Below are 24,032 nucleotides of genomic sequence, written 5' to 3'. Positions count from 1 at the left end.
ACGTCTTCCACCTTCCCGCTGGCGATAACCACCAAAGATCCAGCTATCGACCAAGAGCAAATATCACTTACTCGCCACAATCTTAATCGTGCACCAGATCTCACTATACGGTACTTGCCAAATTTCTTGTTGTTTTTGTCTTGTATATGTTATTGTTTATTTCATCAACGTGTCATTGTGAATGTAGCCCAATACCTCGAATAAGAGATCACGTTTGTCTCGTCTCATTACAAAACAAAAAGTTTTGCTTTTCCAGTTTCATAAATCAGTAATATATGGCGGCGCGTTCCCTACTGCTGTCGTCCAAATACGAAACAAGGTAAAATGTACAGCGATGCTCAAAAGTATCCGAACGACCCACATTGCATTTCGCCTGATACGCATGCAACCCGCATAACGCAGCTGTCTAGCAGGTCCTCCAATCACTCCTCGGTACAGTCGTTTGACTATAGGAAATGGTTCCAACAAGTCACCACTAAAAAACCCTGTTCTGTATCCCAAAAAATCAAGATATAAAGTAATACCACGATACTACAAATATCAGGGAACACCTTATGACAGATAAGACTGTCCTTAAGGCCTGTAAGCTCACATTTATTACAATAAATGACATACCTGAAATGTTACCACCCTCATTATTACGTCACATAGGTAAAGAACGTAGTAAGTTCGTCGTATTCACGATTTCCTCTTCAAAGTAACATACTGTACTTATTATTTAACACACAATGACATTAAAAATTTATGTTATTCACGAGCAGCTAACTGAGAATATTTATGAACTTCAAATGACACGAAGAACCGCGGCGCTCTGCATATGGATTCAAACCTAGGTCATGCAGATTAAACAAAGTTTCGTGACTGACGAAAACTAACAGTCATTCCTGATAAGGCACACAGAGAGTGATATACCTCGATTTTATACAGTATAAGTTAGCAAATATCAACTTTAAATTACATAACGCGAACATTTTTAACGGACATGAATTCCTACCCAGCGTCTATAGTCCCTGTTAACGAACTATAAGAGATGTTAAATATTGCTTCTTCACAAGTAACTTGCTTCAGATACCGTGAGGTAAAAGCTTTGTGTTGGCTAGGTATTCAAACCCAGAACGTAATCGGATTTATATTGAAGCACAATCAACTGTGACATACCGGATTTTCTCGGCAGTAGTTAGATGTTGTAACTTAAATGACGAGACGAAACATTCATTTCTTCCTTCCTACAGAACTCTAGAGAAAACGAACGTTAAATATGGGTTTGCTGCACCAGCAGCGATATGTGAGCGTGTTTGAACTAGAAATAATATGACGAAGAGTTCAGTGCTGACTGGGAATAGAGCCCCACACATATCGTTGTTGACTACACAAAACGAGACGTTAGCTACCGAATTTTTCTCCACCATTAGTGGCGAGCCAGGATTCGAACCCACTGACGCGCAATATGTGTAGATGTTGAGGAATCTGCAGTTTTGAACAAACAAAAAATTATAGCCAATTTGTATTGTCACGAAGGGATCAAATTCCGCATTAAGAGCGGTCTGAGTTGCATTCGCAGTTCAGAAGCAATTTTATTGACATACAGAAGCTCAAATTAAAGATGGAATAAATGTCCTGTGACCCAAAATAGCGTTTGTTCGTCACTAAATATAAATAACTAGTATAAGAAACGTTACTGGTGATAGTTTCTACATGTCGCCGCTCCACACTTTATTGTGGTTCAATCTAACGTCTACTTGGTAGGGAAGTAATATCATATTTAATTTGAATATCAGACCACAATGCCATTATATCTTCTTCACTTGGTGTAGCCAGAAGAGAAAGGAATCTGTCTCTCCCTATCTAAAATCATTGTCAGAAGTCGGAATCGAACCCACACCACAGGTATATGAACCTATCATCAATCCAACAGGCCACCAAATCCTCTACTCTGTTAGTCATTCTTCTATCATAACGTCGTTGCGCCACATTGGATGAGAATTTTGACACACAGACTCCCTGTAGTAATTTGTAGCATCAGAGAACTCACATCCAGCGTTGATGATTAATTTCACTCTAATTTTTACTATTGTATTTACAAAACTAAAGGAAACGTTACGAAAAATGTGCACTGTATTATAAGAAATGAACTAAAACTACCCCCGACAACCTTACGACGAAAGTCGGGTTTAATAAAACTGAGTATCTGTACACGAGCGTGCCTCTATCGACACGAATTAGTAAAATACTACTCACTTACATTTTGATTGGGTCTGGATTTAATTTGTATGCTGTGTCATACTCAAGAGGTATGCAAATGTTTCATTTCATAAATAAAGTTATATATTCCTAGAAACCAAACTTTGGTTTGTGAGCAGTGGAAAGAGGCGTTTCTTGTTGTGCAGCATTGTAAGTTTTTCACCATTGCACTATGAGCCAAAAGTATTTTCTCGCGATTTCCTTATCGATGTTTGATGTGACTGCTTGTAGCACTTTCCCAGAAGGGATAAAAACGTTATTTTCAGTGAGAATGGAACTATGACCTACAACATACGCTTTTTTACAGCTCAGGACGTTACCACAGAGCTGGGAAAGAGGTACGTGTCTCAGCTACCTCTTAGAACTCATAGAGCGCTATTTAAAGGATGAGATTAGTTGTGATTTCCACGTGCAACGACTTTCCTGGGCTGAAAAATGTAAATTTACACTCTTTTATGACACCTCAAGCGATAATAACTCAGATTATTTAATGGAAATGACAGGTAAAATCAAGTGAACGTTTAGGTTTAATTCCGTGCACACCAGGAAGTAACTCATCGGTCACAGAGTTGCCAAACAGACCTTGCCTTGTTGCCATGTCTCAGTTACAGCACTAGCAGGAAGAAGACGAAATGATGTGATCCTACAGCGGGCTGGGAAGTGACCATAGCTGGTGTTGTCCAAGTCCAAGCTGCTACGGCCTGGAATACGCAATGCGTCTGATTCGCATGTCCGTAACTACGTTTATGGAGTGGAGCTCAGTTATTAATACGACTCAGAACTGACTGCAAACTAAGCAACAGAAATCACTCTCAGAATTGTTTTTATATTTCTATCGCAAGTGTACTCAAAACTAAGAAACTCATTCAGATACGTTTTCGTGCGTCGCCGATACTCGAGCACATCAAACAAATCAAAATAATAGAAGAATGTGTGTGTGTGTGTGTGTGTGTGTGTGTGTGTGTGTGTGTGTGTGTGAGAGAGAGAGAGAGACAGAAAGAGGGAGAAATAAAAGAGAATATGTTAGGGAGAGAAAAAATTGTTGTAAAGAAATTGAACTATGGGTATGTAAAGAAATCTTTCATATAACGACACGTTCCACATCATTACGAAATGTTGTATTAACGATCTATGGAACAAGAATTAATGTAATCTACTCATATCATTTTGATGACTAGCCATGAAGAGTCATGAATTACCGTAACTTTTGCCAATACCAGTAACAAAATCTAAACTTAAAAATGAAAGACGACAATATTGGCAATAAACCAGGACTCCTATCAAGACCCCTTCGTCCCTGTTAACTAACCACAAAAGACGTCTGCTATACCTCACATCTGAAGTAACAAAGTGTTCATGCATTTAAAGATGAAGTGCATGATGTGAAGTTCTGTGACGAAGATACGAACCCAACACGTAATCGGAGTGTTAACTAAGTAAAATCAAATGTTACGAATCGGGTTTTCTTACCAGCTGCTAAGTGTTTGAATCTAAAATAAGGATACAAACTTTTGTCACTAAGCGACAATCGATCTGCACACCTATCGTCCATCCACGAATATAGCTTAATTATCAGTTGCTTACTCACCAACAGTAAGATGTGTGCTTGTTTGACCAGAAATAACGACACCTCTTGCGATTGTTGGCAACACATGAACGGACATTAAAATTCCACGTTAATTTTCACTAGCAGGCCGGTGTGCACCTGATAGAGCTTGAAATGGAATTGTGAATATTTTTGAACTGGATCAAGATTCGGACCGACATACTTGTCTTTGGAGGAGAAGTAGATAAGATTGCAGTTTGGGGAAAAGGAACGAAATGATTGAACTATGCTGTTCCAAGAGATTCAGATCCTCGAAAGAGGAGATGCGAATTCGAATCACGGTCCAGCACCAAATTTTTCAACGTACAATTAAAATAAGAGCCCTGTTCCTTTAAATGGCTATCGGTTCATCAAATAAAATAAAATTTTCTAATGTAAGTAAGTTAACTGGCGAGTGTATTTCTGTTTACCATCACTTCAGCTATGTCATTTCCCAGCGTAAACCGGCTCTGCCCAGATGGTAATGTAGGAACCTGATGTTTAATGCGGATTCGGGATCATAACGTCTTTCTCTTGAGGTTACCAGAGATAAAGTAAATCTGTTTGTGCCTCTTAAAAGTAAGTGCCTGATCCCACGCATTACACCTGTGACAGATCGTTGCACCAGACCATTGTGGCCACATTTCCCAGCGCCAGGAGTGTGCTGTAACGAATGATGAGCTTAGGTTACAAAATTAGTCACGGTGAAAAAAATGCGAGTTTATTAAATGGTTAAGTAGAAGGAAGCTTCTGACGCGCAGATTGTGCTGTTCTCATGTCAGGAGGATGTAAAGACCTTTCTAGGCATCTTAGGCTCGGTGTGAATCCATTTTGAAATTTTCACTAATTCAGCAAGTTTCGTAGTTCGAGAAAATCCACTGTGAAGTGTGAAGTTACCGGATAATTCGATTATTACCGTCATTATTACTATCCTTTTCTTCATACCGCTACTGGAAGACATGTGCTTCAAGATAATTTAATGCCTTTTGGTCATTATAGAAGCAGTTGCCCAAGAACAGGTTCTTTCCCTGTCTACGGAATCCTTTTCATGTTAATATCAACCATGAACCATGGACCTTGCCGTTGGTGGGGAGGCTTGCGTGCCTCAGCGATACAGATGGCCGTACCGTAGGTGCAACCACAACGGAGGGGTATCTGTTGAGAGGCCAGACAAACGTGTGGTTCCTGAAAAGGGGCAACAGCCTTTTCAGTAGTTGCAGGGGCAACAGTCTGGATGATTGACTGATCTGGCCTTGCAACATTAACCAAAACGGCCTTGCTGTGCTGGTACTGCGAACGGCTGAAAGCAAGGGGAAACTACAGCCGTAATTTTTCCCGAGGACATGCAGCTTTACTGTATGATTAAATGATGATGGCATCCTCTTGGGTAAAATATTCCGGAGGTAAAATAGTCCCCCATTCGGATCTCCGGGCGGGGACTACTCAGGAGGATGTCGTTATCAGGAGAAAGAGAACTGGCATTCTACGGATCGGAGCGTGGAATGTCAGATCCCTTAATCGGGCAGGTAGGTTAGAAAATTTAAAAAGGGAAATCGATAGGTTAAAGTTAGATATAGTGGGAATTAGTGAAGTTCGGTGGCAGGAGGAACAAGACTTCTGGTCAGGTGACTACAGGGTTATAAACACACAATCAAATAGGGGTAATGCAGGAGTAGGTTTAATAATGAATAGGAACATAGGAATGCTGGTAAGCTACTACAAACAGCATAGTGAACGCATTATTGCGGCCAAGATAGATACGAAGCCCACACCTACTACAGTAGTACAAGTTTATATGCCAACTAGCTCTGCAGATGATGAAGAAATTGAAGAAATGTACGATGAAACAAAAGAAATTATTCAGATAGTGAAGGGAGACGAAAATTTAATAGTAATGGGTGACTGGAATTCGAGTGTAGGAAAAGGGAGAGAAGGAAACATAGTAGGTGAATATGGATTGGGGCTAAGAAATGAAAGAGGAAGCCGCCTAGTAGAATTTTGCACAGAGCACAGCTTAATCATAGCTAACACTTGGTTTAAGAATCATGAAAGTAGGTTGTATACGTGGAAGAACCCTGGAGATACTAAAAGATATCAAATAGATTATATAATGGTAAGACAGAGATTTAGGAACCAGGTTTTAAGTTGTAAGACATTTCCAGGGGCAGATGTGCACACTGACCACAATCTATTGGTTATGACCTGTAGATTAAAACTGAAGAAACTGCAAAAATGTGGGAAATTAAGGAGATGGGACCTGGATAAACTGAAAGAACCAGAGGTTGTACAGAGTTTCAGGGAGAGCATAAGGGAACAATTGACAGGAATAAGGGAAAGAAATACAGTAGAAGAAGAATGGGTAGCTCTGAGGGATGTAGTAGTGAAGGCAGCAGAGGATAAAGTAGGTACAAAGACGAGGGCTGCTAGAAATCCTTGGGTAACAGAAGAAATATTGAATTTAATTGATGAAAGGAGAAAATATAAAAATGCAGTAAATGAAGCAGGCAAAAAAGGAATACAAACGTCTCAAAAATGAGATCGACAGGAAGTGCAAAATGGCTAAACAGGGATGGCTAGAGGACAAATGTAAGGATGTAGAAGCTTATCTCACTAGGGGTTACATAGATACTGCCTACAGGAAAATCAAAGAGACCTTTGGAGAGAAGAGAACCAAGTGTATGAATATCAAGAGCTCAGATGGCAGCCCAGTTCTAAGCAAAGAAGGGAAGGCAGAAAGGTGGAAGGAGTATATAGAAGGTTTATACAAGGGTGATGTACTTGAGGACAATATTATGGAAATGGAAGAGGATGTAGATGAAGACGAAATGGGAGATACGATACTGCGTGAAGAGTTTGACAGAGCACTGAAAGACCTGAGTCGAAACAAGGCCCCCGGAGTAGACAACATTCCATTAGAACTACTGACGGCCTTGGGACAACCAGTCCTGAGAAAACTCTACCAGCTGGTGATCAAGATGTATGAGACAGGCGAAATACCCTCAGACTTCAAGAAGAATATAATAATTCCAATCCCAAAGAAAGCAGGTGCTGACAGATGTGAAAATTACCGAACTATCAGTTTAATAAGCCACGGCTGCAAAATACTAACGCGAACTCTTTACAGACGAATGGAAAAACTGGTAGATGCAGACCTCGGGGAGGATCAGTTTGGATTCCGTCGAAATGTTGGAACACGTGAGGCAATACTGACCTTACGACTTATCTTAGAAGAAAGATTAAGAAAAGGCAAACCTACGTTTCTAGCATTTGTAGACTTAGAGAAAGCTTTTGACAATGTTGACTGGAATACTCTTTTTCAAATTCTAAAGGGGGCAGGGGTAAAATACAGGGAGCGAAAGGCTATTTATAATTTGTACAGAAACCAGATGGCAGTAATAAGAGTCGAGGGGCATGAAAGGGAAGCAGTGGTTGGGAAAGGAGTGAGACAGGGTTGTAGCCTCTCCCCGATGTTATTCAATCTGTATATTGAGCAAGCAGTAAAGGAAACAAAAGAAAAATTTGGAGTAGGTATTAAAATTCATGGAGACGAAGTAAAAACTTTGAGGTCCGCCGATGACATTGTAAATCTGTCAGAGACGGCAAAGGACTTGGAAGAGCAGTTGAACGGAATGGACAGTGTCTTGAAAGGAGGATATAAGATGAACATTAACAAAAGCAAAACGAGGATAATGGAATGTAGTCAAATTAAATCGGGTGATGCTGAGGGAATTAGATTAGGAAATGAGACACTTAAAGTAGTAAAGGAGTTTTGCTATTTAGGAAGTAAAATAACTGATGATGGTCGAAGTAGAGAGGATATAAAATGTAGACTGGCAATGGCAAGGAAAGCGTTTCTGAAGAAGAGAAATTTGTTAACATCGAATATAGATTTATGTATCAGGAAGTCGTTTCTGAAAGTATTTGTTTGGAGTGTAGCCATGTATGGAAGTGAAACATGGACGATAACTAGTTTGGACAAGAAGAGAATAGAAGCTTTCGAAATGTGGTGCTACAGAAGAATACTGAAGATAAGGTGGATAGATCACGTAACTAATGGGGAGGTATTGAATAGGATTGGGGAGAAGAGAAGTTTGTGGCACAACTTGACTAGAAGAAGGGATCGGTTGGTAGGACATGTTTTGAGGCATCAAGGGATCACAAATTTAGCATTGGAGGGCAGCGTGGAGGGTAAAAATCGTAGAGGGAGACCGAGAGATGAGTACACTAAGCAGATTCAGAAGGATGTAGGTTGCAGTAGGTACTGGGAGATGAAGCAGCTTGCACAGGATAGAGTAGCATGGAGAGCTGCATCAAACCAGTCTCAGGACTGAAGACAACAACAACAACAACATCAAACATCAGCAATTACTCGTAGATTACATTGAAACTAAAGTAACTGATGAAGACGTTACTTGATAACAAAAACGCGCTGCCTTTCTTCATTTACTTGCGCCTAGAAATGGCTGTCGAGTACTGCCAAACAAAAAGGGAAGAGATCTTACTGCCTTCCGATATTCGTCGCTGACAGTTCTTCCATATGATTTGGTCGACATGACCTGTTTCAAGTTACGTATGACAGATAATGTTTTAGAAAATCAATTGTTAACCTTTGCATTAAGCAGGATGATTTCATCCTAAGCTATACAAGTAAAAAATTTTCGCAATATTTGTTCAAATTTAATATTCGCTTCTATAATGTACGAAAATATTTCACATTTGCAAACCTCGCGTACGACTCATTGACCTTACATTCGTTTTATCTGATTTTGCAATCATTTAAATAAAACAACATGACCTTCCAGTGGGAGACATTTCGTCCCCCTTTTCTTACTGTGAAGGTTGTCAGTAAGCTTTGCGCCTTCCAGCCAGCGAAATGAGGCAGCGTACGGCCGGTAAAAGATTCACAAACCACGATTTAGTGCCGTTAAGACGAATTATTTAAACACTGTCGTAGCTGAAGGAATTTAGTTTCTTCTTAAATCGTCTTAAGCAGCAACGTTCACAGATATCTCAAATAGGAAAAAGTTCATTATCCAGGTACGACGGTTGTTAAACAAGCTTCCCACAGTTTGTGTCAGGTTGATCTTTTCGTCTAACAGCACTGTGTAAGTATTTTGTCTAAGAGGTATTGCAAGTAGTGTTCGTGTAGCTGTGGGAATCATCGGTTGAAAACGTGTTTAACACCAGAGGGTACAGTACTGCTAAATACTCAAAATGATTATGAACCTAGGTCAGAGTTCATCCACAAACTGAGGCGTATTTATAATATTGACGCTAGACTGTGGATCCTTGTCTTCCTTGAGTGGGCATTGGAAGGCGTTTACACACACACACACACACATATTTTTATATATATATATATATATATATATATATATATATATATATATATATATATATATATTATGGATACTTCGAACGCTATAGTTAACGTTTCTCTCATAAACTAATTTTGTTCTTTTTTAAATTCTTCTGGGTCTTCAGAGTGCAGTATGTGTTGTAGATACAGTCTTAGACAAAAAAGTTGACAGCCGAGTCGTTCACGTGAGGTGGACGGTACAGTCGTGCTTCTCTCAGAATCCTTATTTTTGTCCGGCAATATTCTCGATCTGGCAACATAGTAGATTGCGGCACTTCCCAGAGAAAGTCTTGTCTGCGGTCTTAGCACATTATTCTTAACTACGACGGCAATCTTGAGGTAAAACACGAGACTAGCTTATATGACGTCTGGCGACCAAAAACACACGTTGACAAAATTTTTATCGACCCCTTTCCTCTCGGTGCTGAAGCTATGACTGTAATTCAAGAGAATCTACAGTATATTTCGCTTTCTGTCATATTGGTAATAACAGTTTGTTTCAACAATGTTTCAGCGAGAGATTTCTTGACCGACCATCTGGCCGGTATGCAAGGAGAATCCCGTGCTTGTGTCACAGCAAGATTTGGAGAGAAGGCGCGGGGTTTGGTTGATTTGCAGCGTTTTCTCTTACCAGTTGTGTCAAACATTCAGGTGTATAATCTTCCATCACAATTTCAGTTCCCCACAAAATTTATACGAGTAAAACACTTACGTTGGTAGTCTGCGGCAAAAGATTATTTCAGTACAATAAAAAGCCCTATGCCCACCTGTTACGAAAAGTGAAATAACAAACACTTTGCACCTCGAAATCGATAGCATCTATGTGCAGTCTAGTGATCATGCAAGTAGAATTTGATAAATTGCACTATTATTCATTTTAATGAAAGATTTCTTTGCATACACATGATTCAATTTCTTTACAACAATTTTTTACTCTGTCTCTCTCATTCTCTTTTATTTCTCCCTCTCTCTGTCACACACACACACACACACACACACACATTCTTCTATTATTTTTATTTGTTTGATGTGCTCGACTACCGGCGACGCACGAAAACGTATCTGAATGAGTCCCTTAGTTTTGAGTACACTTGCGATAGAAATATAAAAACAATTCTGAGAGTGATTTATGTTGCGTAGCTTGCAGTCAGTTCCGAGTCGTATTAATAACTGAGCTCCACTCCATAAACGTAGTTACGGACATGCGAATCAGACGCATTACATATTCCAGGCCGTAGCAGCTGGGACTAGGACAACACCAGCTATGGTCACTTCCCAGCCCGCTGTAGGATCACATCATTTCGTCTTCTTCCTGCTAGTACTGTAACTGAGACATGGCAACAAGGCAACGTCTGTTTGGCAACTCTTGACCGATGAGTTACTTCCTGGTGTGCACGGAATTAAACCTAAACGTTCACTTGATTTTACCTGTCATTTCCATTGAATAATCTGAGTTATTATCGCTTGAGGTGTCATAAAAGAGTGTAAATTTACATTTTTCAGCCCAGGAAAGTCATTGCACGTGGAAATCACAACTAATCTCATCCTTTAAATAGTGGTCTATGAGTTCTAAAAGGAAGCTGAGACACGTACCTCTTTCCCAGCTCTGTGGTAACGTGCTGAGCTGTAAAAAAGCGTCTGTTGTAGGTCATAGTTCCATTCTCACTGAAAATAACGTTTTTATCCCTTCTGGGAAAGTGCTACAAGCAGTCAGATCAAACATCGATAAGGAAATCGCGAGAAAATACTTTTGGCTCATAGTGCAATGGTGAAAAACTTACAAAGCTGCACAACAAGAAACGCCTCTTTCCACTGCTCAAAAACAAAATTTTGGTTTCTAGGACTACATAACTTTATTTATGAAATGCCACGTTTGCATACCTCTTGAGTATGACACAGCATACCAATTAAACACAGACCCAATCAAAATGTAAGTGAGTAATATTTTACTAATTCGTGTCGATAGAGGCACGCTCGTGTACAGATACTCAGTTTTATTAAACCCGACTTTCGTCGTAAGGTTGTCGTGGGTAGTTTTATTTCATTTCTTATAATACAGTGCACATTTTTCATAAGGTTTCCTTTAGTTTTGTAAATACAATAGTAAAAATTAGAGTGAAATCAATCATCAACGCTAGATATGAGTTCTCTGATGTTCTCTGCGGCAGTCTGACAATGCACATGCAGTTTATTGATTACATGGATGTAGAAAACTTGTTCTGAGTTAAAGCTGTCAAATAAAGTTTGAAGACGGATAAAATGCAACTACCACACAACAGCTAATGTAGAAAATACACTTCTGACCTATTCTGGCACGATGCGCTCTCCCCATACATAATACAAATGTTTCGAGATGCATCTGCTGCCTGGCTGTCTATTAAACCTGAAAACAACAAAATTTAGCAGAAGTTAGTCCTTTTTCCACATGCGACTATTATGGGAAGAGAAGCGAAGGGAATTATGTTCAAAGTTCCACTACATTGAAAACTTACCAGCAGACAGCAGAATTGAGTTTTAAAAAAATAGCAGCTAATGCACTCGAACTCCCTACATCGTTTCTACAGAGCACGACACTTAGCATTAAATTACTAGATTTCATGTAGGTGCTGCACCTCAAGAACTCAATAACAATTCCTCCAGAACTGCTGCATTCCACAGTGCTGTGAGATAATGCATATGGCTGCGTGTAGACTTCTAAGGGACAAACAGTTACAGCTTTTCTTTTGCACTGCTCGACGTTTTCAACAAACAGATAGCGCAAAAGATTAGCTCAAGTGGAAAGGAACACTTCCTAATTAAATTTCTGCATGCTATACCGTTGGCAGTTCTGTGTAGGTGGCAGCTAGTTGAGTTGATTCAGGTGATTACAAAATAGAGTCGAATGTATGAACTGAGTAGCCTAGGCAGCTGGTTCATTGTATTCGGTCAATCAAGTAAATGAATTTACTGATTATGCTAGAAATCACTACAGCGAGTCTGTGTGTCAGAATTCTCATCCAATGTGGCGCAGCGACGTTATGATAGAAGAATGAATAACAGAGGAGAGGATTTGGTGGCCTGTTGGATTGATGATAGGTTCATATACCTGTGGTGTGGGTTCGATTCCGATAGGGAGAGACAGATTCGTTTCTCTTCTGGATACACCAAGTGAAGAAGATATAATGGCATTGTGGTCTGAAATTCACATTAAAGATGATATTCCTTCCCTACCAAATGGACGTGAGATTGAACCACAATAAAGTGTAGAGCGGCGACATGTAGAAACTATCACCAGTAACCTTTCTTATACTAGTTATTTATATTTAGTGACGAACAAACGCTATTTTGGGTCACAGGACATTTATTCCATCTTTAATTTGAGCTTCTGTATGTCAATAAAATTGCTTCTGAACTGCGAATGCAACTCACACCGCCCTTAATGCGGAATTTGATCCCTTCGTGACAATACAGCTCGGCCACAATTTTTTGTTTGTTCAAAACTGCAGATTCCCCAACATCTCCTCATATTGCGCGTGAGTGGGTTCGAATCCTGGCCCGCCACTAATGGTGGAGAAATATTCGGTAGCTGACGTCTCTTTGTGTGTAGTCAACAACGATATGTGTGGGGCTCTATTCCCAGTCAGCACTGAACTCTTCGTCATATTATTTCTAGATCAAACATGCTCCCATGTCGTTGCTGCTGCAACAAACCGTTATTTAACGTTTGTTTTCTCTAGAATATAACAGCGATAGTTGCCGGGTTGGAGTCCTGGGAAGGAAACAATTAATGTTTCGTCTCGTCATTTCAGTTAAAACATCTAACTACTGCCGAGAAAATCCGATATATGACAGTTGATTGTGTTTCGATATCAACCCGATTAGGTTCTAATCCCTGTCGAACAAGAAGCTTTACCTCACGGCATCTTAAGCAAATTAGTTGTTAAGAAGCAATATTTAACATCTCTTGTAGTTCGTTAACAGGGACAATGGATACTGGGTAGGAATTCGCGTCCGTTAAAAATGTTTGCGTTATGTAATATAAAGTTGATATTTGCTAACTTATACTGTCTAAAATCGAGGTATGGCACTTTCTGCGTGCCTAATCGAGAATGACTGTTAGTTTCCGTCAGTCACGAAACTTTGTTTATTCTGCATGTCCTGGGTTTGAATTCATATGCAGAGTGAGACCGTTCTTCGTGTCTTTTTAAGTTCATACATACTCTCACTTAGCTGCTCGTGAATAACTTAAATTTTTAATGCCATTTTGTGTTAAATAGTAAGTACGGTATGTTACTTTGAAGAGGAAATCGTGAATACGATGAACTTACTGCGTTCATTGCCTGTCTGACGTAATAATGAGAGTTGTGACATTTGAGGTATGTCATTTATTGTAATAAATGTGAGCTTACAAGCCTTAAGGACAGTCTTATCTGTGATAAGGTGTTCCCTGATATTTGTAGTATCGTGGTATTACTTTACATCTTGAGTTTTTTCGATACAGTACAGGGTTTTCTAGTAGTGACTTGTAGGAACCATTTTCAATAGTCAAACGACTGTACCAATTAGTGATTAGAGGACCTGCTAGACAGCTGCGTTATGCAAGTTGCATGCGAATCAGGCGAAATGCAATTCAGGTCGTCCGGATACTTTTGATCACGACTGTACCTAGAGTACGATTCAACGCCATGTTGATTTTAAGGAGAAGCTGAAGGAATTCCTTTAGTTTACTTCCCAACGTTTCTTCATTAATTAACCCATAAGCCCCTTTGGTCAGTTTTCCCTCTGTCAAACCATAAACTAAATACCCCATTTTCATTAAGTTAATTTCTGTTTTCATTTCTCAAACACGCCAGTTTTTTTCCATCTACCTTCATTAATTGTGTTTTGTCATATTCTTCTTTCTCAACATCTTTCAGCCATCTTTTGATCTCTTTCTACTGTGTTGCTGGCTCATATGGTTTGTACAAAGGGGAGTGAAAACATTACAACAATTTGTTTAACAGCATGTTGATACATCTTCGGAACGCAGCAGAACAGCGATGTTTGCACACAGGTCTCCAAATTACTGTAAACTGCGGGCCGATGGCGTCCCTGACGTGTTCCATCCCGTTCAGGTCTGGCGAATTGGGTTTCCGAGACATCAACGTAAGTTCACCATCAAGCTCCTCAAGCAACCGTGATAAAATTCGCTCCTTGTGACTCATAGCTATGCTGCTGGAAGTTATCATCATTGTCGTGGAAGAAATTAAGTTTCAAGGAATGCTGGTGGTCCGCAGTAATTTTCATGTAGTCTCCAGTTCTCATACTGCCTTCCGTTAGTACCAAGGATTGGGTGACCAGGTGTCCGGGTTCAACTAGACGTATATTGCTCTGTACAATTGTGTCAGGCTAGGTACATGCAAGTTTGGCCTTCCCAGGGTTTATTAGACTTCTTAACGGTGACTCAGAGGAATCACAATTAAGGTTGGGTCCAAGTTAAAGATGCAAGCGCGAGAAATATCGTTGGTTGGCCGGTTGATTTATGACAGGTCATCGGTCCGATCGAATTGGGGAAAGATAGGGAAGGAAGTCAGCCGACCTCTTTCAAAGGTACCATCTCGGCATTTGCCTGAAGCGATTTAGGGAAATCACAGAAAACCTAAATGGGGATGGACGGATGCGAGTTTTGAACAATCATCTTCTCGAATGCCTAAAATACGGAAGTGTATGAAGTGTGTGAGGAAAGTAATGAGACTTGGAACACTGCGTCTGCTTTTGTAGACTGGTGTGTTCATATCTTCCACATGATCAGTCCGAGTTTCACCTCCGTACAGCAATCACGTGATTTTTGAGAGCGTCAAAAATGAAGTTTCAGTTTACAGAAATTAAATGGAGGAGCTTAGAGGAATGTTATGGAATCAAGTTTTGTGTTAAACGTGGGAAATACACGTGTAGCCTGAGAAGTTAAAACATGCCCGTGGGGAAAACTTAGCAAGAGCACAAGTTTTTCACTGGCACAAATAATTTTTAGAAGGCCGCGAAAATGTTAAACCTCGCTCAGGGAGACGTTCAACTTCAAAAACCGACGAAAACGTCGAACGTGAGCGTGCTACGGTGAGGTCAGACCGATGGGTGATCGTTAAACACTCTCATCGAACATCAAATTTTTACGGAAGATTTGTACATGCGAAATGTTTGTGCTAAAAAGGTGTGGGAAAACTTCACAGCTGAGCAGAACAATTGAAGAAACATGTGCGATGGTCTTCGTAAGAGGATTGCCAATGACCACGAAAGGTTCAGTCGAGTGATCACAGGTGATGAATCCTGGAGTGCTGCATACGATCCTAAGACAAAATGGCAAAGTGAGTTGTGGAACGCTGAGACATCTCCTCTATCGATAAACCTCGAATGAGAAAACCAAAGATCAATAAAATCCTTTTTTTTCTTCACAGTAAAGGTACCGTACGTAAAGAATTTGTTCCTCCAGGACAACGTGTCAACCGCTTATTTTATTAACATGTCCTTGAAATGATCTGGAAAAGGTTTAATCGAGTGAGACCGTACATTGCAAACAAGACGGTGCTGCATCTTGACAACGACCCATGTCACACGGCCATTTCGATCACGAAATGATTGATATAAAAAGACAATCCTGTGGTTCCACAGTCATTTTCTTTACCTGATCTGAATCCTTGTGACTGTTTTCTTTTTCTGAAATTGACTGATGTCTTATAAAGATGTTATTTTGGGACTCTGGAGAACTACTTAAAGATTTGGACACATGAATTTAACACCTAATTAAAGCATTTCCACTGGGTGACACATGCTGATGACTACATTTTTTGATTAGTGGCAAAATTACAAGAAAGCCGTGAAAATAAAAAAAAGAGGTACCGGCTGTGCCTTTATAATGCTTTTGGCTCATGAAAACTTAACAGCTTATTTTAAACCACAGCACAATGAAGAATTTTATTCGGAATTACTGAAATTTGTAGCATATTATTTTGCAATCCAGGCCATAATGCCATCGTCGAAAGGATGTTGTCTTTTATAAACGCCCAACAGGCAAAGGGACGCAATGAAAGAATTTCACGAAATGATTTCCAAGAAAAGTAACACTCTTTCCAGAGTGGCCCCAAATGGAAAACATTAATACTTACCTACAGATTACTGATACTTCTTTATAAGTCTTACTGAAATGACCCAAGTTATTTTATATCTTCCCACTTTCAGTACCTGAAAAACAGAAAACTGTTTACATTGTTTAATGAAGACATTTATATTGTTTTGACATGAGGTTATAATTAGGGAGACGATTTTCCAATAAAGAACACTGAGCACTTAGCTGTTCCCATAGTGCCAGATTAGAAGGCTGTTGGCTGATTTTTTTAACTTATGATCGTTTAAGGCAGATCCCGCAAAAACGGGTTGTAAATGATTATGACTAAAATACTGTAAACAACCATCTTACTCTGTTTCTGTTTTAAGTAAATAGTCTGATTTAAGAGATGAATGTTCGGCTAAATATAGCGCTTTGTCCTGCTGTACTGTTTTTAGGCCTGGCAACCGTAACCGCAGGTGACTGTCGGGTATAGCAGAATACCGTTCGCTGACGGCCTGCGTCCGTGGTACACTGCATGTTTCGAACAGCTGTTCGAGTAAGTGGTGGGGTATACAGACACGACTATCGTCCTGGTGAAAAAAAGGAAACGAGGCAGACACTACACATAACCATTCCTCGAGTGGTGGAGGAAAAAGGTTGACATTCAAAACAGCTTACAGTGGTCTCTTAATGGATGAACACAGTTCCTGTATAGTTTTTAAAGGAATTTTGTACCATTCTTCCTCCAAAATATTGGCAAGTTTAGGTAATGATGCTCGAGGAGAGTAGCTATCATCCGCCATTCACTCAAAAGTATGAGGGTTGCCTAGAACGTAAGGCACCGCATTTTTTTTTCTCAGCCAAAAATGATGCTACGCTTGCGAAACGTTACTTATGTATGTTTGAAGTCTGCTAAGTGAGCACGCCAAGTTTCCGTCACTTCCGACTGATAGCGTAGCTACAGGAGAGTTTTTAGCATACTGGACTCGCATTCGGAAGGACGACGGTTCAAACCCGTGTCCGGCCATCCTGATTTAGGTTTTCCGTGATTTCCCTAAATCGCTCCAGGGAAATGCTGGGATGGTTCCTTTGAAAGGGCAGGGTCGACATCCTTCCCTAATCCGATGAGACATATGACCTCGCTGTTTGGTCTCTTCCTCCAAACAGCCCAACCCAGGACAGTTTCAAAATGGCGACTGCAGGTGATGTACGTTACAAGCAATGTGCCCTCTTTGAAGTTCTCACTGCAGAGAAATAAACTGTGGGGAATATTCACAAACGCTTGTGCAAAGTCTATGGATCATCTGCAGCCGGCCGCTGTGGTCTAGCGGTTCTAGGCGCTGAGTCCGGAACCGCGCGACTGCTACGGTCGCAGGTTCGAATCCTGCCTGGGAAATGAATGTGTGTGATGTCCTTAGGTTAGTTAGGTTTAAGTAGTTCTAAGTTCTAGGGGACTGATGACCACAGCTGTTAAGTCCCATAGTGCTCAGAGCCATTTGAACCATCTGCTATCGACAGAAGTACAATTATTCGCTGGGGACGGAGAGTGAGGTCATCAGAAGGTGATTCGTCCGAGCTCCACGATTGCAGCTGTCGGGAAGACCATCCACGGCTGTCACACCTGATACGTTGCAGCGAGCTGATGCTGTCATTCGTGAGGACAGACGCATTACGACTCGGCATCTGGCAATCAGCAAAGGAAGTGTAGATGCTATTATCAGCGGTCTTGGAGATTAAAAAGTGTGTACAAGATGGGTCTCGCGGTGTCTAACGTTTGATCAGAAATCGCACAGAAAAGCCATTTGTCTTGATTTGCTGCAACGTTTGGAAGCTGAGGGGGAGGCCTTCTTGTCCCAGCTAATGACAGATGATGAAACATGGGTTCACCATTTTGAATCCGAAACAAAACGACAGTCGATGGAATGGCGCCATTCCCGCTCTAAACAGAAAAAAAAAAAAAAATTCTAAGCAACTGCAACCGCCGGTAAAGTCACGAACAACGTGTTCTAGGATAGTGAAGGTGTGATTCTAATTGATGTGATGCCAAGAGGCGGTACCATTAATTCAAAAGCGTTTAACACATTAACAAAACTCTTCCTGTGACTTTGGAGCCACAGCAACACTGGAGATGTTTTGCTGCAACACGTTAATGCTGTGCCCCCCGGAAGTCTGAGCACTTGGACAGTGTTACCCTACAGCCCTGACCTAACGTCCTCCAACTTCTCTTGTTTAGGTCATTAAAGGATGCTGTTCGTGGAAGACAATTTGAGGACGACGAGGAGGTGATCCACACTGTGAAACATTGGCTTCGCAACCTAGATAAGGACTGGCACTTGCAGGGCAACATGCATATGTTTCACCCTCGAAGAAGGGCACTGAACGGGATGGAGATTACGTGGAAACTTAGGATGCGTAGATAAAACACCATTCTTTCCTGTGTGTAATTCTCATTACGTTCAATAAAGATTTTTGACGGAAAAAAATGCGGTGCTCTACTTTCTGGTCAACCCTCGTAGACCAAATACACTACTGGCCATTAAAATTGCTACACCAAGAAGAAATACAGATGACAATCGGATATTAATTCGACAAATATATTGTACTAAATGTGGTGTCACCGCCAGACACCACACTTGCTAGGTGGTAGCCTTTAAATCAGCCGCGGTCCGGTAGTATACGTCGGACCCGCGTGCCGCCACTATCAGTGATTGCAGACTGAGCGCCGCCACACGGCAGGTCTAGAGAGACTTCCTAGCACTCGCCCAGTTGTACAGCCGACTTAGCTAGCGATGGTTCACTGACAAATTACGCTCTCATTTGCCGAGACGATAGTTAGCATAGCCTTCAGCTACGTTATTTGCTGCGACCTAGCAAGGCGCCATGATGAGTTTCTATTGATATTGTAAATCATGTCACGAGCGACGTTCATCATTAATGGATTAAAGTTAAGTATTCCACCAGCTACGTCCGTTTTTCTCAATTCTAATTCCCTTGTCATGTTCCAGACATCACGCCAGCCTGCGTGAGCCAAAACGCGTGCATTTCGGCCTCCTTTAGTAACACGGTGTTGGCTCTCCTGCCAACCACAACAGTACAACTGACATGTAATTACATTTTCACGCAATTTGGGTGCATAGATCCTAAGAAATCAGTACCGGAACAACCACCTCTGGCTGTAATAACAGCCTTGATACGCCTGGGCATTGAGTCAAACAGAGCTTGGATGGCGTGTACAGGTACAGCTGCCGATGTAGCTTCAACCCGATACCACAGTTCATCAAGGGTAGTGACTGGCGTATTGTGACGAGCCAGTTGCTCGCCCACCATTGACCAGACGTTTTCAATTGGAGAGAGATCTGGAGAATGTGGTGGCCAGGGCAGCAATCGAACATTTTCTGTATCCAGAAAGGTCCGTACAGGACCTGCAACATGTGGTCGTACATTAACCTGCTGAAGTGTAGGGTTTCGCAGGGATCGAATGTAGGGTAGAGCCATGGGTCGTAACACATCTGCAACGAACGTCCACAGTTCAAAGTGCCGTCACGGCGAACAAGAGGTGAGCGAGACGTGTAACCAATGGTACTCCATACCACCACACCGTGTGATAGGCCAGTATGGCGATGACGAACACGCGCTTCCAATGTGCGTTCACTGCGATGTCACCAAACACGGATGCGACCATCATATTGCTGTAAACAGAACCTGGATTCATTCGAAAAACTTACGTTTTGCCATTCGTGCACCCAGGTTCGTCATTAAGTACACCATCGCAGGCGCTCCTGTCTGTGAGGCAGCGTCAAGGGTAACCGCAGACACGGTCTGCGTTCTGATAGTCTACGCTGCTGCAAACGTCGTCCAGCTGTTCGTATAGATGGTTGGTGTCTTGCAAACATCCCCATCGGTTAAGGCAGGGATCGAGACGTGGCTGCACGATCCATTACAGCCAAGCGGGAAAAATGCCTATCATCTCGACTACTAGTGATACGAGGCCGTTGGCATCCATCACGACGTTCCGTATTACCCTCCAGAACCCACCGATTCCACATTCTGCTAACAGTCACTGGAACACTACCAACGCGTGCAGCAATGTCGCTATACGATAAACCGCAATCGCGATAGGCTAAAATCCGACCTTTATCAAAGGCATCACAACAACGTTTCATCAGGCAACGCCTGTTAACTGCTGTTTGTTTACGAGGAATTGGTTGGAAACTTTGCTCATGTCAGCCCGTTGTAGGTTTCGCCACCGGTGCCAACCTTGTGTGAATGCTCTGAAAATTTAATCATTTGCATATCACAGCATCGTCTTCCTGTCGGTTAAATTTCGAGTCTGTAGCACGTCATGTTCGTGGTGTAGCAATTTTAATGGCCAGTAGTGTTTCCCCAGTCATATTGAGTTATGATGGCTGTTGTGACCACGGGAACCAATAACCGTTGGACCCATGAAATACTAATACAAGGCAGGCCGAATCATCGCTGAACCCCCGTCATATTTCACTCTTTGGGTTAAACTCGGCCACGTATTAGAGACCGCCTGAAACGAGACTCTACGACGAAATGGCATTCATTCATTGACCGATAATACGGGTTGCGGCGTACCGAGAATTGATAGGTCGCGTCGCTCTCACAGTAGCATTCACCTTTGGCCAGAGAGCGTAACTGGAGGCTTGACAAGCTGCGCCGACAGCAGCCTCACTATCTTGAATTTAGGATGTGGTATTCTGAAGTTGGTCGTGCAGCAGAGCAGGGAGCGGGTCGCAATTTCACTCGGAGTTAGCTCGGGTGACCTCGTATTCTGGATCCGTGACTGAGGCCGCAGTCCTCTCTGGCGCATGCGGTGCGTGCTGGCCTTGGAGACTTGGAAAGAGCAGAGTGGGACCGGCGGCGAGGAGAAAGCCGCCTGTCGTTTACAGCCGTAGCAGCGTTCTTGTGGACAGTGCCTCACAGAGAGGGATTGCTGCCGCTGATAGAAGGCGGCTCTTACACCGCTGTCAACTTGCGTCTTCTAGCAGCTTGTCCGATCTTAGTACTGGTGAGCACGTTTTGGAACTTCCACCATGATTAACGTCGATGCGTGGCACATTATTCCCTGGGTGCAAGAAAGTTTGCTGCGACCAGTTCCTTCAGTCTCTGCAGTACTTTTAATCGACGGTGCTATATGTTCTGCTTCTCAAGATACTGTCTCATTTTCACCATGTTTTACACTACTGCTCATTAAAATTGCTACACCAAGAAGAAATGCAGATGATGAATGGGTATTCATTGGACAAATATATTATACTAGAACTGACATATTATTACATTTTCACGCAATTTGGATGCATAGATCCTGAGAAATCAGTACCCAGAACAACCATCTCTGGCCATCATAACGGCCTTAATACGCCTGGGCATTGAGTCAAACAGAGCTTGGATGGCGTGTACAGGTACAGCTGCCCATGCAGCTTCAACACGATACCACAGTTCATCAAGAGTAGTGACTGGCCTATTGTGACGGGCAGTTGCTCGGCCACCATTGACAGCACGTTCTCAGTTGGTGAGAGATCTGGAGAATGGCCTGGACAGGGCAGCAGTCGTATATTTTCTGTATCCAGAAAGGCCCGTACAGGACCTGCAACATGCGATCGTGCATTATCCTTCTGAAATGTAAGGTTTCGCAGGGATCGAATGAAGGGTAGAGCCATGGGTCGTAACACATCTGAAATGTAACGTCCACTGTTCAAAGTGCCTTCAATGCGAAGAAGAGGTGGCCGAGACGTGTAACCATTGGCACCCCATACCATCATGCCGGGTGATACGCCAATATGGCGGTGACGAATACACGCTTCCAATGTGCGTTCACCGCGATGTCGCCAAACACGGATGCGACTATCATGATGCTGTAAACAGAACGTGGATTCATTCGTGCACCCAGGTTAGTCGTTGAGTACACCATCGCAGGCGCTCCTGACTGCGATACAGTGCCAAGGGTAACCGCAGCCATGGTCTCCGAGCTGATAGTCCATGCTGCAGCAAACGTCGTTGAACTGTTCGTGCAGATGGTTGTTGTCTTGCAAACGTCCCCATCTGCTGACTTAAGGATTTAGACGTGGCTGCCCGATCCGTTACAGCCATGCGGATTAGATTCCTGTCATCTCGACTGCTAGTGATACGAGGCCGTTGGGATCCAGCACGGCGTTCCGTCGGAAACGTGATGGTACGCATTTCTCCTCCTTACACGAGGCATGACAACAACTAATCACCAGGCAACGCCGGTCAACTTCTGTTTGTGTTTGAGAAATCGGTTGGAAACTTTCCTCATGTCAGCACGTTGTATGTGTCGCCACCGGCGCCAACCTTGTATGAAAGCTCTGAAAAGATAATCATTTGCATATCACAGCATCTTCTTTCTGGCGGTTAAATTTCCCGTCTGTAGCACGTCATCATCGTGGTGTAACAATTTTAATGGCCAGTAGTCTAGATAGTTATACTGCGTGAGGTGCAACTCAGCCTCCCTTAGTACCTACGGTTTTTATAATTAAATCGTTAAGAACATGTTTCTTTTAAATTTGGTGTTTATAAAACTGTCAGTTTAATAAGTAATGGTTGCAATATACTAATACGAATTCATTACAGAAGAATGGAAAACCTGATAGAATCCTATCTCAGTAAATATCAGTTAGGATTCAGGAGAAATGTAGCCACAGCAGAAGCAATACTGACCCTAATATTTATCTTAGAAGATAGTTTTAAGAAAGACAAACCTATGCTTATAGCATTTGTAGACCGCGAGAGAGCTTTTGAAAATATTGTCTGGAAAACTCTCTTTGGCATCCTGAAGGAAGAGGGTAAAATACGAAGAGCGAGAGGCTGTTTACAACTTGTACACAAATGCGTCAAATAGCTCTGAGCACTATTTAACATGAGAGGTAATCAGTCCCCTTGAACTTAGAACTACTGAAACAAACATCCATGCCCGAGGCAGGATTCGAACCTGCGATCGTAGCGGTCTCGCAGTTCCAGACTGAAGCGCCTAGAACCGCACGGCCACTACCGGCCGGCTGTACACAAATCAGACGGCTGTTATAAGAGTTGAGGAGCATGAAAGGAAGCAGGTATTGAGAAGGGAGTGAGACAGGATTGTAGCTTGTCTCCGATGTTATCAACCTGTACGTTGAGCAAGCAGTAAAGTAAACCGAAGTTAAGTTTGGGAGACGAAATAAAACCTTTAAGGTTCGGCGATGACATTGTAATTCTCTAAAAGTCAACGAATGACTTGGAAGATCAGCTGAACTGAACGGACAGCGTTTTGGAAAAGAAGATATAAGATGAACATCAACAGAATCAGTACAAAGATAATGAAATGTAGTGGAATTAAATCAGGCGATGCTGATGGAATTAGATAAGGAAACGAGATATTAAAAGTAGTGGATGAGTTTTGTTATTTGGGAAGCATAATAACTGATGATGGCCGAAGTGGAGAAGATATAAAATGTAATATATAAGAAACTATCTGCCTCGATTGCGGTAATGAAACCAACATTTACCTAGGTTTCAGCCCATGTAATTGAGCCTTCTTCAGAAGGTAAACATGATTCTATAATATGTCTACGAGGGCATGGTCTAGAAATAAATCTAAAACATCCTGAATAGGCGTAGTCACATTTTAAAAATGCCGTACATCGGTACTAAGTCACCACCAAGACTTATGCTCATCCGAGCGCCTCGTCTCCATGGACGCCGTGCGGTGGGCCTCACGTGTGAGCCAACCAGGACTGCTGCTTAAATGACAGACACTCTATCCATCT

Source organism: Schistocerca gregaria, chromosome 6 (genome assembly GCF_023897955.1).
Source record: "Schistocerca gregaria isolate iqSchGreg1 chromosome 6, iqSchGreg1.2, whole genome shotgun sequence".
NCBI classification, from domain to species: Eukaryota; Metazoa; Arthropoda; class Insecta; order Orthoptera; family Acrididae; genus Schistocerca; species Schistocerca gregaria.
This window is presented reverse-complemented; position numbering follows the sequence as displayed.